Source organism: Stegodyphus dumicola, chromosome X1, assembly GCF_044657685.1.
Source record: "Stegodyphus dumicola isolate Sdum_Otavi_A_Nest chromosome X1, ASM4465768v1".
Lineage (NCBI taxonomy): Eukaryota > Metazoa > Arthropoda > Arachnida > Araneae > Eresidae > Stegodyphus > Stegodyphus dumicola.
The window spans coordinates 52,992,009-53,010,534 of record NC_140780.1 but is presented as its reverse complement, the minus strand read 5'-3'; the positions used below and the strand labels follow the sequence as shown (position 1 = coordinate 53,010,534).

Sequence of the window (18,526 nt, the reverse complement as noted above, 5' to 3'; positions counted from 1 at the left end):
TCAATGAGATCAAAATCTGGAGATGTGGCAGACCATCTGAGTATTGTAAACTCAACGAAATGTGCTTCAAATCAATCATCTGCCAACTGTCATCAATGAGATAAAGTATTCACATGTTGGATCATGATACTATTATTCGGAAGAAGTTGCTGACAAATGGGTGTAAAAGATCGGCTAATATATCTTAAACATGTTAGAGATCTTGGTAAGAGTACGAAAGATCCTCGGGACATGCAAGTAAACATTGCCCTCCAGAGATTGTGAAAAGTTTTCAAAGTGACGCCTCAAAACTATACATCACATAGCCAGTAGCATGAAACGATGTGGCAGTCGGCTATCTAATCCAGCTTTGGCTATGCATATTTATACAAAATTATAGAAGCCTTTGCATTAAAATTCGTAATGATTGTTGTAAAAGTAATATTTCATTATGAGTTATTACCATAAAGAGTCGCTGCTCAACTAACGAATTTAATGTTGATTGCGTGACACATTATTTTGAGAAATTCAAGTTTTGTTGATTTCACATATTGTTAGTACACTTTTGCTCTGATGTTATTTGAAATGCAAAACGTTTGACTCTCTAAAATTAAAATTCAACCTTCCAAAGGTTTGCCCTCTGTTAATTCACCTAAATCGGAACCTTTATCCATACCACTCCTGGCCTTTATTTTCCTAAGCATGGTCATAAATATATGTTTCCAGTTCCTCGCAGACGATATAGTGGTTAGGGGAGCCTACTGCGCTACCGAAGAGCCCAGGTTCGAATCTTGGAGAAGGCATGAATGTTTGTAAATGCATAGTGTCTTTGCGGCATGGAAGCACTCTAAATATATGACGAGCAGGAAGTTCAAGCACATGTCTACGTCTTCCCCGAGGTGCTCTTTATCAAAACTGGGGGCGAAGTCGCATTGTCACCTGGATGGTACTCAAGACTCTTGCCAACGACAGGCGCAATCTTACTCTCCTTGCCACGTTTAATTTCGTGGGCATGTTATGATGTTAATGTCAGACAAGTGAGATAAGTCACAACAACAACACATATGTTTCTAGAAACAAAAATGTGTCAAATAATACAAAAACTCATGGTTTCGTGTTTTTAAATTGAAATATTTGATTTTGTATCAAATATGAAACTGTCTACTCGTTATATTTAGGAAACTTTTGTACTCGTTATAAAAAAACAAGCACAAAAAGTTTGAGGCCTACACGACAAAAATTGTTCAGGATATTTAATTTCCAAAATTTGTGATATTTGAAAACATTTTGAGTTTGGTTTGAGGGATCAGTTAATAAATAAATTAGAGTAATTCGACGTTCAATCTTTCTCTTTAAATGCTATTCGGTGATATTTATTCGTGATTTAGTGTTTGTAATTTTTGGTTTTGCGAAATTTTGTATACTGAAAGACTTTTTCCACAAGTAATTTATAGGTTTTCAAATTCTAAAAATACGTTATTAATATTCTTGAAAAGTTTTATTATTTTAGAATCATTATGTGGTAATCGGCCAAAACATTTATTTATTTGCTAATATTACATACAAATGCAAATATTTCGCTCTTTAATTTGTGTACAGCCCTTCCCGATCTTAATCTCAAACACCTTGGTGAATTTTTTGTAATATAAAAGGTCAAATGTTTTGTGTTTTATTTTTTTTAATTTCCTAAATGTAAGTACAGGGACCTGAGGAACATGTAAACATTACATTTCGCATTCTACACAAAATCATGCTTTTCTAATTTAAAAATGCGAAAACATGAATCTTTTCTGTCGTCTAAAACAATTTTTAATTGAACGAATATGTTTAATCATTGCAATATCCTTATTTACTTATAATTATCAATCATATAAAATTAATATGCTTATTCACGTACAGTTATAAATTTCCCGCCAAAAAAAATTTACATAACGTGACAAATATGTCAAGTGACATTAGAAATCATGAAATGGTATTCCACATGGCCAGAAACTTTAAGAAATGTATGTATATATAAGTAAATATATTCATGTTAATTGACATACGTATTTGTCGCGCTATTTATTTATTATTTATTTATTTTTTGCGGGAAATTCATAACTGTCCCTTATTTCTGTAATTTATTTATTCTTATTTTTCTAATTTTTAAAATTACATTATTAGTCCGCTTATTTTTACGCTTCCAGTAGTCTTAGCTATTGAAACATTAGCTTGCGCTATTTCCAGCATTTGATTAGACATTTCTGATTTGATTTTCATTTTTATATTACTTTTGAATTAATCTTACGGAAGGATTTTAGCCAAGTGCTGCGTTTTCCTTTTATAATCATTTCGAAGCTAGGCAAACAACGAACAATTAACCTGTTCATTATTTTTAGTTAATTAAATTCGCCTTTGGCCTTTCTAAATTGTTCTTAAACAACTCAGAAACAGAACTATAATTGCCTTTCTTATGTTATACTCTAAAGCAAATGTCACGAGTAATACAACACCTCAGCTCAGTTTTTATAATCTTTTCCTTTTTTATCCTCACTGTTGTTTTAGTTTTGAGCAGGAATTAATTTTGTTCTACAGTATTATTTTGATATGCTTACCATAGTTTTTAGGGTCCAACCCAGGACATATTTAAAAGTCTTAAGTTTCCTGAAGCATTAAACTTTATTTATTCAGTAGTATTTTTCACAAGATATGACTCTTTCCAGAAATGGTTTGTTTGTTTTGAATACATCATAAAATTCACAAGAAGAAATCTCTGAATTAATTTTAACATTTTGTGATGTTGCGTGGCCCCAACTGGTCAGCAACAGTAGTAGTGACTGCTATAAACTGCAAATTATACAAACTCGTAAAAAGGGTTTAAATCCCTTTTTATTTCACTTTCGAAATACAGCTGCGTTCACTTGACGCTCACAAACTACGCCGACCCGGCGGTGTAACAAAATAGAAAAGTACAACTAAAAATAAATAACGAGGTCACTACCTACGAGGCTCTATAATCGTGACTAACTTAACCGCGTTCTATGATACAGCTGAGATTCAGCAAACTTTCTGATTAAGAAGTTGAAAGATTCAACGAACTGCCGAAATAGGCACACAGGCCGAAACGCGCGGTTCTTAAATTTCTACCTAGCAACCTTCATGCTCGTGATTCAAGAAGCACACTTAGAATCTCGTTTCCCTTCTATTTAAACTCAATTTACTTCTGCTAAAATTTGAATACTCTGCGCGTTCTACTACGATTTACATACTCTGGCATTGGCAATTCTAGGGGAAAGTAAAGGCTTGACAGGAAAGATAGCTTAAAATAAATGTTAGTTAAAATAAATATAAACCCTACATTTGCGGCTGCCAGAATTTGGTAAACTTGGAAGCAGGTCCTAGAAACGGCCTGTTGAAGAGTTTCCATATTCTTATCTAAAACTCAAGAGCTCCGTTTACATAAAACAAACTGTTTTATCAAAAATTACAATCATTTCTGTATATGAATAAATTACCATATCTTCTTACAGGATCCTTTCTGGTCTTCAGCAATCAATCTTTTCTCTTCCTTCCAGCATCTGGAAGGAATAAGTATCAGTATATTCTAAATACATTATGACTTACACTTTCTTAACACTGGATAAAGTTTTCGTTTTCGAACCTTTTCTTTTCCTTATTTAACTGCTTAATTCCATTCATTCAAGTATTCAAACATGAATTTAACTTTACCCTGGCTCTCCACCATGTGTGGTGTCAAACGGGAATCTTCGTGTTTTTGTATTACAACACTTCCCCTAACCACAATGATTTGTTAGAATTCAACGACCAAATTTGACACACCTTAATCCGACATATTGAAACTCGATGAGCTATGTTTAATATTCTTAAAATTCAAGTGTAGGTGGAGAACCCTACAAAACACATTCATTCTAATTCCCCCTCATTCATCTTTAGACATGCAGGCTTTCACTCTAAAGCATGATTTTATCTACAGTTTAATGCTTAAATTTGAATTCATTGTTTTCGAGCATTTACTTTTAGCATCTAAAATTTTATGCTTCTAGACTAAATTCTACTTTTATATAACTTTCAAGTATTTACCTATATTTACAAAATTCTAATACATATGATTTTTACAAATTACAATAACATGAATAAGATCAAAATAAAATTTTACTTCACGCTTTCTTCGCCGAGCTGGCGGCACTGAAACTAAATTTTTCATTAATACAAGGAATACGAAGTTATTTTAGTTTCGGCCAAATTCTGGCTTAACATAACAGAACCAGTCTTTCGACCAACAGGAACAGCAGGCTGTTAGATTTTATACTTAAAGAAAGTAATGAATTTGCCTTAGCTAAATAAAGTAAAGCAAAACTAAGTCTCAACCGAGACAAATTGACTTCCGTCCAAACATAGAACTTCGTATTTACGCATAACATTTCAGAACAAAGAAAAAAATTTATAGGAGATTTTAACTTATCTTTGACTTTTCGATGCTTGGAACTCCGACATCCTCTTCTGGCAAAATTGATCCCAAGTTATAGAATTCATGGAAGTCAATCTCTGCTTTTGGGTTCTTCTAGTTTCCTCCATGGTGACTTTTCTTTTTCGCCCTCTGTACGCCGGCCTCTTGGGGTGGTAGTCTTCGAGTTACTGTCTTTTCCGTTTTGCCCCTGGACCGCTGGTCTTGGCGGCCTCCGGTCTGGAAACTTGCTTGAATTTCTTCTGTTGGTGGCAATCTTTTCGTTCCTCCTTCTGTCTTTTTGTTCTCGTGAACGGCGGCCTTGCTTGCTCCTGACTATCTGGCCCTGGAAGTGGTTTCCTCGACTCAGATTTCCTACTGCGGTACGTTGTAACTGGTCTTTTCCTATTTACCAAAAATTCTTTACCCGGCGGCGTTGATTTCTTGCATTTCTTGAATGCTGGAGTCTGACCATTTTCCTTCCTTCTTTTCGGAACCCCAGCATGACTTGTAGAAGGGCTAGGTTCCTCTTCGGTTCTCTGCTTCTTGGGTGGTGGAGCGGGTGGCGTTACTTCTGGACCTTCCACTTCTTTTGCGCTTGAGTCCTGCAAGAAACTTTTAAGGATTTCAAAATCATTTTGATTATAATATTTTTTCACCTGGTCGGGACTTGCTTTACAGATTTCCCTTCTCTCGTTCTTAAGGCACAATACGACTCCCTTGATTTCCTGAATTACGTAGGGGCCTTCAAATTTTGGAGCCAATTTTGCAGTGAAATCATCTGGGGCACTTGATAAAGAAAACTTTCGCTTTAAAACTTTATCCTCTACTTTAAAATCTGCTTCACGGCGGAACTGCTCGCTGTTAGATTTTATACTTAAAGAAAATAATGAATTTGCCTTAGCTAAATAAAGTAAAGCAAAACTAAGTCTCAACCGAGACAAACTGACTTCCGTCCAAACATAGAACTTCGTATTTACGCAGAACATTTCAGAACAAAGAAAAACATTTATAGGAGATTTTAACTTATCTTTGACTTTTCGATGCTTGGAACTCCGACATCCTCTTCTGGCAAAATTGATTCCAAGTTATAGAATTCATGGAAGTTTCCTCCATGGTGACTTTTCTTTTTCGCCCTCTGTACGCCGGCCTCTTGGGGTGCCCCTGGACGGCTGGTCTTGGCGGCCTCCGGTCTGGAATCTTGCTTGAATTACTATCATAGTACAGTTTCTGTCTATTTCTTGCCATATCCGAACTTTTAACCGCCTGATCAATAAGTTTCTGTATATCTTTTTGTTTGAATTCTTCCTCTCTTTGTTGCACAAAGAATAATTTATCTAGTGGCGTAATTAATTTACGTCCTCAAAATAATTCTGCTGGAGTTTTTTCAGTAGTATCATGATTTGCTGTTCTTAAAGCATAGGCTAACTCATTTATGTAGCCATCCCAGCGCTTGTGATGTGTGCTAACATAACTTCGAATTATTTTTACAATATTTTTATTAACTCTTTCTGCGATGTTTGCCTGTGGTCTATACGGAAACATTTTGATATGGCGTATGCTAAGTCCAGTGCAAATGTTTTCAGATATTTGGCTAACGAATTGTTTACCGTTATCGCTAATGACTTTTATCGGTGCACCGTATTTTAAAATGTATCTGTGTAAGAATGCATCTGCGACTGTTTTGGCTGACGCGCGTTTAAGTGGAATAATTTCTGTCCATTTTGAAAAATGATCTACAATTACTAAAAGAAAACGATTTTTATTTAACTCACTCTGGGGGAAAGGACCAAAAAGATCTATGCCTAAAATTTCATTCGGAAATATAGCGCGAATGCTATTTAGGTACCCGGCCGAGCTGTAATTAATATCATTTATTAACTGACATTGATTGCAGGACCTGACATACGCAGTTACTATTTTGTATAATTGTGGGAAATATACCGCCTCGCGTGCCCTTTTAAAAGTCTTTCTGACCCCTATATGACCCGCCGTTTTCGCGTCGTGTAGTTCCTTCAAAATGCTTAATCGAAGCGAGGCTGGGATGACTGGTTTATATTCGAAATTTTCGTTTGTTGCTTTCGTATAAAACAATAAATTATCTATTATTTCATAGTTTTCTGCTCTATTTCTTATTGCATCGATATCTGTGTGTTCAAAGCTTTCGGGGTCTTTCAAATACGCATAGATACTTCCAAATTCAGGATCAGCTTTCAATTCAGCAATAATTGTTTCTCTAGAATCTAAAATTTTTGAAGTCAACACAGCGTATTTGAGTTCATTGCCTTCCTCATCCAGTTTTATTCGAGATAGTGCGTCAGCAACATTGTTTTCCTTACCCGGTTTATATTTAATTTATTAGGTTATAGTCTTGAACTTTTAAAGCTCATCTTATTAACCTGGGCGTTAGGACTTTCCCCGAGTAAAGTCTACCAACAGCCGCGTGATCCGAAAAGACTGTTACTGGCGCATTGCCGAAATAAACTGGAAATTTGCGTACAGCCATTAATACGGCTAATGTTTCTCTCTCTGTAGCTGTATAATTCCTTTGCGTAGAGTTTAAAGTTTTACTAAAAAATGCACAGAATGGCCATTTTGCACGAGAACCGCACCTACGGCATAGTCCGACGCATCTGCTGCAATTTCCAGGTTTTCGTACCCTTCCGGGAATTTCAAAACAGGGGCATTGATGAGTGTTTCTTTTAACTTTTCAAATGCAGTATTTGCCTCTGCTGTCCACGTGAACTTACTTTTCTTTCTTTTAATTACTAACAACGGTTCAACAATGTTCGCAAAATCTTTTATGAACGACCGATAATAAGAACATAACCCAAGGAAAGAAGAAAGTTTCTTGGCGGTGTTGGGAGGTGGGAAATTCTTGATCGCTTTTATTTTTGAGACCTGAGTTTTTATACCCTCTTCCGAAATTTTATAATCCAGATATTTAAGTTCTTTAGTCGCGAACTTGCATTTTGATGCGTTAATTGTAAGACCGGCCTCTTTTAATAATTTAAAAAACCTCTTCTAAATCTTTAATATGTTGTTCCAACGTACTACTCGTTATAATTATATCATCTAGATAGAATAAAATCGATTTTCCTAGGACAGGCTTTAGAACAATGTCCATAGCTCTCTGGAATGTTGAAGGGGCCCCACACAACCCAAAGGGCATGCGTAAAAATGCATAAGTGCCCGATTTTGTGATAAACGCGGTTTTATGTATGTCTTCGGATCTCATAGCTATTTGATAGTAGCCCCAGACGTTAAGTCCAACGTAGTCATGTATCTCGTAGACTTAATCTTTCTAATAATTTCCTCTATAACCGGATATGGGTAAACTGGGAATTTAGTAACATTATTAAGCTTTCTGTAATTGATAGAAAACCTCCAAGCCCTTTTATCCGAGGGAGGGAACACATTCTTTTTCCTACATAGTATGACTGGACTCGCGTACTCACTATTGATGGGCGTTATTATCTGGTTCTTCAACATTTCCTGAATGTGTTCTTCAATTATTTGTTCTTTCTGTTTATCATACCGGTAAGGTTTAGTCCTACAGGGTTTGTCGTCAGTTAATTGTATATCATGCGTAACAATATGACAATTACCAGGCCGTTCTGAAAACAAGTTCGAAAAAGTACTCACCACTTGCTGGATGGCTTGGGTTTCATGGTCATTCAAATGGCTAAGGTCCACTTGCGGTTGTTTCACTGGCTCCACCACCCTCCGATCCATTTTCCAGCATAATCGAATTTTCCTGAAAATTCAGTTTGGCCTTCGCGGCCTTGAAAAACTCCATGCCTAAAATGACTAGACTCTGCAAATTTTTGACCACAAAAATTAATACTTTGAGGCTTTCATCTTTTACCTGTATTTGCAATGATAATTTCCCAATGCATTGACAAGTTTTTTCATGCGCTGCTATAATTTCTGTGTTTTATTTTTAAATAATCGTAACCTATTAAAATTCTTCTTAAAAATGTATCACTCATAAAATTACCTTCTGCCCCTGTATCGATGAGGGCTTCTACTAATACATCGCCAACCAAGACTTGTATAATCAGTAATTGTGAGTTCGTTACCACGACCGTATTCAGGTATCTTCTTGAGGGTTTTTTCGAAACTTCCGGGGTCTGGACCCTCGCTTTTACAGGCCCCTCTACTCGCTTAAAGCTTTCCTTTTAACTTCTGTCTTCTGGGTACGCGGACGGTTGTTTTCAAATTTCCTTTTTGGGCCTTGACCTTCGACCTTCGATGAGTTAGCTTGATAGCTCTTTTCCCCATAAGAGGGATTTGTGTTTCCGGTCTGCTGATTTGGGGATTGCCTTCGGAGACGTTGAGAATACGATGCCCCTCTAGCTTTTTCCGCTATTCTGCGATTTTGGAACTTGACCGCCAACTCGAAGAGTTCCTGAAAGGTGCTTGGGTTTCGAATTTTGAAGTAATCTTGGTTAGTAGGTAGCAATCTTGGTAAGATTATTTCAATAATCTCCGCGTCGGGTTTCTTCCTATACAGCATATCCGTTAGCTTAACTTTTCGCAGAATAAAGTCCGTCAACTCTTCTATATTTCGTTGATAAAAACTATACAGTTCGGCTTCTAGCTTTGCTCGGTCTTTCACTATGGGGAAGGCCTTTAATAATGATATTTTGAAATTTTCAAAGGTATATGTTTGGCCTCCGAATTCTCCTTATAAAATTTCCCTATATTCTTCCACGATAATGAGGCCTGTCCTCTTAGTGCAGACGTGGTAATGGCAACTTTTTGTCTTTCAGGCACAGGGTATAGCTGGAAATGATTTTCGAGGCCTTCTAAAAATATCGCCGCCGAATTTTTTCCGTCGAAATTGACGTTTAGCTTGATAGCTGCTCTCATCGTTTGGACCAAATATCCAAATCCCTCTAACTGGTTCGCTATCTCTTGCTGTTGGAGTTGTACAGGAGCTTCCATCCAGTTTTCGGCCATCTCAGTTCGTAAGGTGTTCCGGCGCCAATGTGATGTTGCGTGGCCCCAACTGGTCAGCAACAGTAGTAGTGACTGCTTTAAAATGCAAATTATACAAACTCGTAAGACGGGTTTAAATCCCTTTTTATTTCACTTTCGAAATACAGCTGCGTTCACTTGACGCTCACAAACTACGCCAACCCAGCGGTGTAACAAAATAGAAAAGTACAACTAAAAATAAATAACAGGATGAATAAATAACGAGGTCACTACCTACGAGGCTCTATAATCGTGACTAACTTAAACGCGTTCTAAGATACAACTGAGATTCAGCAAACTTTCTGATTAAGAAGTTGAAAGATTCAACGAACTGCCGAAATAGGCACACAGGCCGAAACGCGCGGTTCTTAAATTTCTACCTAGCAACCTTCACACTCGTGATTCAAGAAGCACACTTAGAATCTCGTTTCCCTTCTATTTAAACTCAATTTACTTCTGCTAAAATTTGAATACTCTGCGCGTTCTACTACGATTTACATATTCTGGCATATATTACATATAATTCTAGGGGAAAGTAAAGGCTTGACAGGAAAGGTAGCTTAAACTTAAAATAAATGTTAGTTAAAATAAATATAAACCCTACAATTTAGCAAATGTTTAACGGTAGATACTCAACCTCTACCCATTTCTACAGGCCAGATGTTCCACATAATTGAAAAAACTCTCAATTGTAGCAGATGTCCAGACAAAGACATTGCAAACTCAAAAGTTTTTAAAATATTGCAACAGGAAATATCAGTCTTTTGAAACACCTTAAAAATTATTTCTACTTCTTTTCAATAGTATCTAGTACTTACTCAGAATCTGATCCACAACCTACCCTTCGGTTTTGAATTATGTGGTTCGACAATGTACGTTCATCAAATGAGTCATCAATATTTATGGAATCTTTTGTAATTTCGCTAACGAATCGTGCATTCCCTTCTAAATCAGACCAAGCAATCTCAGTTTGTAAATTTATCCATTGAAACTTACTATCTTTATGAAAACTGGTTCTCCATAACTCTAAGTACTGAATACTAGAATTATGAAAATTGTCTACGATTGAGAAGAATTTTTGTTTCTGAATACCATTATTTTCTTTTAGAGTGCATAGCAAGTCTTTGGCAGAAGATGGTACAAATTACTGTACATACCACCAAAATTACTGTTAGTGTTATCGGCAGTATAACAAACCAACTTTTGTTCACGTTTGTATTTTTTCAAGCATTGCGAAGGATATTGAGTCAAAATTTGAGCAGTTTCACCTGACGCTTCATCGAAATTTAAAAGCTTAATTTGAATTCCCTCCTACAGGTTGAAATATCTTACAACAATGAAAACAAGCCCTCGAAATCGATTGAGTGTTTCATTATACCTACGCTAAATATAAGGTTGTTTTTCACGGTTTTGATTGTCACATTAGCGTGTTTCTCTTCTAGTCTAATGAAAACAAGGTTTACTTCATTCTGTTTGAGCTATCCATTGTTACTGTTACATAATTAATTTTTTCAAACATATTCAAATATAAATGGCAAAATAACTTTAACAATAATTGCCTCTCTTTTTCTTCTAGCAGATGCACATTTTGAGTCATATAGCATTTTAGCCAGTTTTTGCAGTCTGATGTTTTGAAACTGAGTTCGTGTCTAGCAGTGTGAAACGAAAACGTATCTTCTTTAGCAGCACCCTCCAGATTGCTATCTTTGGCTTGAAAAAAATATGATATGTTTGCTGAAGTAATAACATTTACAGCACTCCTCCTATGTTTAGATATTTTCACGTGGTCTTCAATATCTCCCTTTCCTTTATGTGCAACAGAAAATTCTCCAGTACACAGTGTGTAATAAACACGCTTATTGTTACTGTCTTTCCATAATTTAAAAATTTTTTATTCCTGTTCGGGGTTAACATTAAACACACATTTACGTTTGCCGTTTGCTATGATAAAACATAAAACGAATAGAGATAAAATGATTAAAACCATCTAGGGGAGTTACTTCACACGATAAAACAACACAAACACATTGCCCCTGTTGTGTTGCCAAATGACTAACTAAAACTGGTAGCAAAATCGACGTCAGTGCTTGCTCCAACGTCGGCTGAGGGATGAGAGAATTTTAAGAACGTGATATCGAACATACAGTTCTAAAATAAAATAAATAAATAAACTCGGCCAGTCATAAAATTGTCAAACACCGGACATTTTTGCAACTCCGGACAACACAGAAAAACTAGGACTGTCTAGGGTAAACCAGGACGTATGGTAAGCCTATATTTTGGATTTTTTATTTATTTACTTGTATTTACTTATTGTTTTCGTTCTTGTGTTACAGCAAAATATTTTATTCTTACTATTCTGGCAGAATATGATTTTAAGCTTGGATTATTCCATTATTATTCTGTTATATTGCCAATGAACTGCAACTATCGCCGAGTTATTTAATTACAAGTAACTCTGAAAGTATTACTTTAAATTTTGCAATGTTTAAGACTATATATATGTATGTGTGTGCATGTGTATGTGTGTGAGTGTGCGAGAGAGAAAGATGTATAGCAAAATATATAGGATGTCTAGTAAAGTTCTTACACGCGCACACACCATATATATATATATATATATATATATCGTGTGTGTGAGAGAGAGAAAGAAAGCACTATAATAAAAGATGCTAGATATACTGTAAAAATCTTAAACACCGAAGTAACTTTTGAACTCAGAAGTCTGGAACTGTAGAAATTGAATCTATCTACAGAAAAGTGTGCCTATGTTATATTACATTAGACAGACTGCAGAGCACATGGAGGCGAATTTCGGAAATATCCTATCACGGAAAATACGAGACATAGCGAGGAACATCAATAGAAAACGCGTAAGTTTGCTCATTTTATAATTGTTTGTCTTGGACTAGCTTTAGACTTACAGTAACAGAACGTTGTTGTTTTGTAAAGCCTAAGATTGTAAGTCCGTCCATTTCTGTGGTTATTTTTCTGAAATTTTTGCAAAAGTTAGTCATTGCATAGCTACAGCTTTTAATGAAGGTTATAATTCGCTGTATATCCTAAATAAGTATTGCCACTAAAAATTTATTTATTTCCAAAAACACTCGAAGAGCTTGAGTTTTATTTATTTATATGTTTATTTATTTTTGAATATTGCATAGGACATTCATAGGAATTTCATTTCAAAATTTCCTCCAAACATTTCTGCATCTGATAGTATATAACTCTGAAGTGTGTTATTACAGCGCTGAAGGAAAACTACTAAACAGAGCCGACACCCAGAGACGGTGCAATCGGTGTAGTCTCAAAAAAGCGGCGGATGTGTTAAAACTGAGAAAGAAATCAGGTTGCTGAATTTAGAATTCGCAGAGTTTGCACTGGCGGGGGGGGGGACAAAAATCCTAGTGCCAGTCCTGCTGTTAAAGAGATTGCAAAGCATATAGAAATACCTATGTTAACAAGAATTCTGAGATTTTTAATTTTTATAGCTAGTGTATAATACTTCTGGACGGGATGTTTAAATATTGAGTTGTTTCTTTGATATTTTAAATGAATCGGGAGACCCAAATAACATATTACGTGACATCCTATAAGCATGCTGATACGAAAACACGATAAAACTGATCACTATAATAAGAATGTTAGTTGTAATTTTGTATCGCATGTGTAGTTGAGACCAGTTTTCCATTTCTGCAAATTTGTAATTTTATTACTCACCATGAGGCGCCGTTTTTAAATTTATTCCTTATTCTTACGTTATTCATTAACGTATAAGATTTTTTCCTACTACTCTTGATGATCTTTTCTGGTACATATTATTCTTCATTAAATTTTAATGGTGTTCTCATTACTTTACAAAGATGAAACCAGTGTCGATGTTAATGTAATACACTGACTTGTGAACTGACTGTCCATAAAATTGAAATTAGAATATTTAATTGTGTTTTTTTCTTTACTTAGATATTTTATGAATTTTACATAGTAATTATTTTACATAATGCACACATTTGATTTCATCTGTATTGTTAACTTCTGCAAAATAATATACAGTATATAATATAAAATTCTCAGTTGTTTGGGATTTTTTAATTTAATTTTATTTTTTAGTAATTATATATTCATTTATTTTCAATATTAGATCTTTATTTGGCAACGTGCAGGGAAGCAGAATACGTACAATAAGACAAAGCACTTCAACTACATAAATGTATTGAATATGTGTATGAATATGTAGGTAAGATATTAATTAAATGTATTGAATATGAGATTATTACGTTGCTATTTATGCATATAGGTAAACTTCCTAACTAAAATAATATATTGCCCATTATCGAGAGATAATATAAAGTACCTCACATCTTCTACGGTTAGTTTGAAGTATAGAATTCTTTATCTGTATGTATCCAAATAGCTGTAAATCTTCTAGTATGTTATCAATGGTGCTGCCATCTGTTGAGCAATTTTAATAATGCATAAAATTGTATAAATATAAGAGAGTTAATCCTCCAAAAGAGTTTACAGACGTACAAGCAAGAATACATTGCTTTTAATAGAAGAAGTTGTGGTCATATTTTAGGGGGTTAAATACATTGATATAATTCGAGGCAAACAGAAAAGTAGGCAATTTAAGTATTAATATGTATTTTTGACATGTAATTTTTAATGTCAACTGAAGTGTCATTTTGTAAATTAATTTTATATTTTCAAAACGAATCTGAGAAAAAAATTTGAAGAAAAAGAAGATAATTTATTAACAATTTAAATGTTTAATGTATTGGATCACTGAAAATATGAAACTGATGTTCTAAACCAGCGTTATCTTTTACCAAATGCTGTTCAACAAAACTCAGCGTTTTTCAGCATGAAAATTATTTAAGAAAAAATATCAGCATTAAAATAAATATTAGTTTAAAGATAAATAAAAAATAGGCTCTCTTTAGTAATTTAAAAGTAAGACTGAGGAAAAAAGTGTAACAATATTTTATCGAAACAAACTGTGTGTTTCGGAGTTAAGTAATATTTTAGTTAATATTGAAAAATAGGTAAATAATGGCCAAACAGGTTTTTAAGAATTTATGAATTGAAGTTCCTTTTACCAATTTATGAACTGAAGTCTGAATCTGACAGTTTTAGATTTAGATTTTAGTTGTGTGAATCGTAAAAAATTGCTCATAAACATTGTTAGAGATTATAAAATATTTGTTAGCAATTTTACAGTTTCACCAGTAACAATATTTCTCAAATTCATGCTCTACGGATACCATCTATAAGAAATTTGTTAAAAGTGAAGATCGTGAAATTTTTTATCCTAATTTCATGGACAGTCTACAATCAAAATCAATGGTATATGATGAGAGTTTCAAAATTTCTTTTCTACAATCCTGTCAGCATAAAAATTTAAATAAAATTTCCCTAACAAATTATTCAGATCATTTTTAATCATTAAAAGTACTAGTAATTTACAAATTTGTATTTACTTAATAACTGTTATTACGTAAAAAATATAAAAAAAATATTTACTCGATTAAGTAATAAGTTTCGAATCTCAAATAAATTTCTTCAGGTAAATTATTAAATAATAATTTTAATCATTTGGCTCTCCAATATGATCTTTTGATATTTCACACTAATGTCTTATCCTGCTGCAGGCTTATGCTATTTAAACCTGCAAAAGATTTCGCTTTAAACGAATTCTGAAAGAATATGATAAAAGGTATTAAATAAATTGAATAAAGCAAGGCGATTGCGTGATCTCTCTCTACTACGTTGCGTTGGACATAAATTTAAGAAGATTCTTAAGAAGTTTACATGAAAGTCTGTTTTCATTTAACCCTTACTGCAGCTAGGAATGTAGCCAGTTTGTCTATAAACTTGAAAATATGTCTGAATAAATCCGCAGATACTTACAAACTGTTAGTGTTTGTTGCATTTTTGATGTTACAGTTTTTTCAACAGCATACTTATCAAAGTATAGGGTTGGTCATTCTTACCTCGTAACTGCTTTTATAGTTATCTGAAGATGATTTTATTGACATATAAAGAGTATTACTTCTTCCCTGAATTACATCTCTGTTGTCCTAAAAAATTAACATTTTATCTTTCAACGGGTTATTTCTTCACACAAAATATATTCATGTCAATCAATAAATCAGCTAATTTAGTTTCGACCACACTTAATTTAAATCTTAGCATAAAATATTTCTACTTCTTTCAAGGTAGCTACAAATGTTACTGTCGTTAAGTTACAAAAACTAAGTAACATTGGTAGTTTGTCCAAAATTCCTGTTCCTGCGTTTGAAATGACTGACGATATAAGTTTCCACAGTTCCCAACTGTTTACATGTAACATAAACACTGTTTCTCTGAAACAAGATGAAAGAGTTGAAAAGAAAAGAGGATTTCCTTCGAACAGCAAGATCTATGAGAATGCCGATAGTCTCGAAATCTTTGCCTTAAAAAAATAATTCCAAATTAAAAATTTTGCCTTAAAATTAAAAATTCCAAGTTCTTTCATATTGATAAAATATTACAAATTAATTTAAAACGGATAAGATACAACGGAACAGAAATTCTTAAGCCTAGAAGGATGAATAATAAAATTATTTCCTAACTAAATAAAACTAATTAGAATCAAATTTTATTGAAACGAAAATGATAAAAGGATTTTCCAGGATAGAGGCAAATTTAATTTCCAAGCTTTAATTACAAAATCTTCTAATCCTAGGTATAGGCCTTAACAAAAATTATCTCAATTATTAACGGTAGGCCAACAAGAAAGAATCCACCCAACTGTTCAGTGAAAGTCAGCGTTCAAAGTTTAGACATTCCTAAAAATTTCTTTTAAGTCGTTTTAATTAATTACCTCATTTATGCATGCTCGCACTCGTGCGTTATACAGTTTTAGAGGAAACAAATGCCTAGATTAAACAATTTTTCTTTAAATTATAAGCCTTCCAAATAAATCATATAGTTTTATCATGACTGACCTATTTTAGAGACTTAATATATTATTAACTGGGTAATTTGTAGAGAACTGAAATAATTTAAATTTGAAATTTTTTCATGAAATTAGTGAAACTTTCAGTTCGATTACGCTTTGTGAAACTGTTAGATCATTTCTCTTAAAATTAAAAGAATTTGATTAGATACGAAAATAATAAAAATTCAAACATAGCAAACAGCAAAAATTCTTCTTTTAAATACACTATAGCTAAGTAATGCAGACAGCTTTGAAGTATGCAATGCAAAAGGATCAGATCAAAAACAGCTATTCTAGAATACACGCATCGCATTTCCGTTACAGTTCCTCTTTCCAACAGATCAGCTTTCAAAAATAAAAATGGCTTTTGTGAAAAAGCTAGCTCTTGTAGAAAGTGAACACATAACAAAAGTAATGAATTTTTTATTATTAAAAATATTTTCATGCTAATAATAATCAGTATGGTAGTGGTCAGTAAAACCGATCTGCAGTTACTGTACATTGATGCTGAGTATTTTATTCATATTAATAACATTTTTAGTTATGCATTGTATCACTGGGCGAAAAGGATTTTGCACTGTGTCGAATGGTCATTTAAAGACAGTTTTAATATCCTTCTTTCCGCCATTTCTCATAAAATGTAACAAACACGGAGCGTTCCGCACATATTCATTCTGACCTTCCCATATAACCCCTCAAAAGGGAGGAGATCTTATTTTCTCGCTCTCGTAAGCACAGAACAACGCCGAATCTGGCGTAGACTCTCTCGTGAACAATGAATCCCCTTTGAAATGTCTTTATGAAAAGAGGCAGTGAAGCGCATTTCGCGTATATAAGAACTTGCAAGTTATGAATGGAAATTGAGTTTAAAATCTCTAAGAGAAACTTACATCTGTAAATTGTTGCTTTAAAAGCTGCACATGCCACGTTATCCAACAACTTTAATTTTTTTGTTCTTTCAAAATATATTCAATTTCAGTTGTTACATATCTGTAAAGTTTACAGAAAAGAACAACGAAGTTTGATAAATTTGGATAATTCAGGTACGTAAACTTCAATTTAATAAGAAATAAATTTATTTTTAATATTCAACAGGAAATAAAATTTTAGTGATTTATATATATATATATAAAGTTAACTGAAAAGTTCTTTTTTTCCGATTCCTTCTGTTAGACACTCATATATCGTCTTTTAAAATTAAAAAATTAGCAATTAATTTTCAAAAATCAGACAGTTTGCCTTAATTTTTATTAAATTAAAATTTTACGTTTTATTATATGCAATATACGGTTTTCATTAATTATTTGTTTAATTATTTAATAAACATTATATAGTGTAATTAGATTATCTAACCTTTCACGCAGATATGTCTTTAAAATCTATTTAATAAAGTTTACACCGATATCGCAAAAGTCTTTACCCAGCCTTTAATTTCAGAAGTTAGAGAAATGTTTTAAATTTCTAAAATATTAATGTTTTTCTATTTTTAAATGAAACAAATCAGTTTTGTTAAATTAAGAAAATTAAAGTTTTACACATCTTCCGAAGCCTAGCCTTATGTTTTGGAAAATGTTATAATCATTAGGTTTAAAAATTTATTCCCATGCAATGAAAGATACTTTGTTTTAAAACTGGACATCATATAGGATCTTAAAACAACAAAACCGCAAGAAAATTTTAATAACGTATTCCTAACATTTCAAAGCTTATAAGTCTGGATTATTCAGTTCTTCGCGTGAAAGTTCTTTTGCTATACCAATTGTAATATTGCAAAGTAAAGAATGTTACATGTTAGTAAATCACTAAAGAATATCTGAAAGAAATTTAAGGAAATAAAAACATCAGCCTCGAATTATTCTAACTCATTTATTAATTGACTCCTCAAATCAAGTTTGACGTCAAAAATCGCAAATTTTGAAGTTAAACATATCGTTTAAATTTTGCCGTACGGGTAGCCAGGCCTTTTGTGTTTTATTTTTTATAATGAATATAACATTTTCCTGAATATAAATATTGGGAACTGGGGAACGTATATAAAGTTACATTTAATAATTTAATACTTTATACGATTTGTTTCAGTTAAAAAATACGAAAACATGAATCTTTATAATGTAATGTAATATACGTGTATGCTGCAA

General features: G+C 33.3%; 1 protein-coding gene across 2 annotated transcripts in view; it reads left to right on the top strand.

The window, feature by feature from the left end:
- LOC118182177 (uncharacterized) overlaps nucleotides 1-18,526 on the top strand; it is a 314,256-nt gene that overhangs the window by 232,578 nt on the left and 63,152 nt on the right. The window contains exon 1 of one of the 2 annotated variants that reach the window (XM_035351499.2): nucleotides 17,213-17,431. The exons of the other annotated variant lie outside the window; for it this stretch is intronic. The gene's annotated coding sequence lies outside the window, so the exon portion shown is untranslated. Of the gene's footprint in view, nucleotides 1-17,212; nucleotides 17,432-18,526 lie in introns of those variants that run through there. 2 annotated transcript variants of the gene reach the window in all.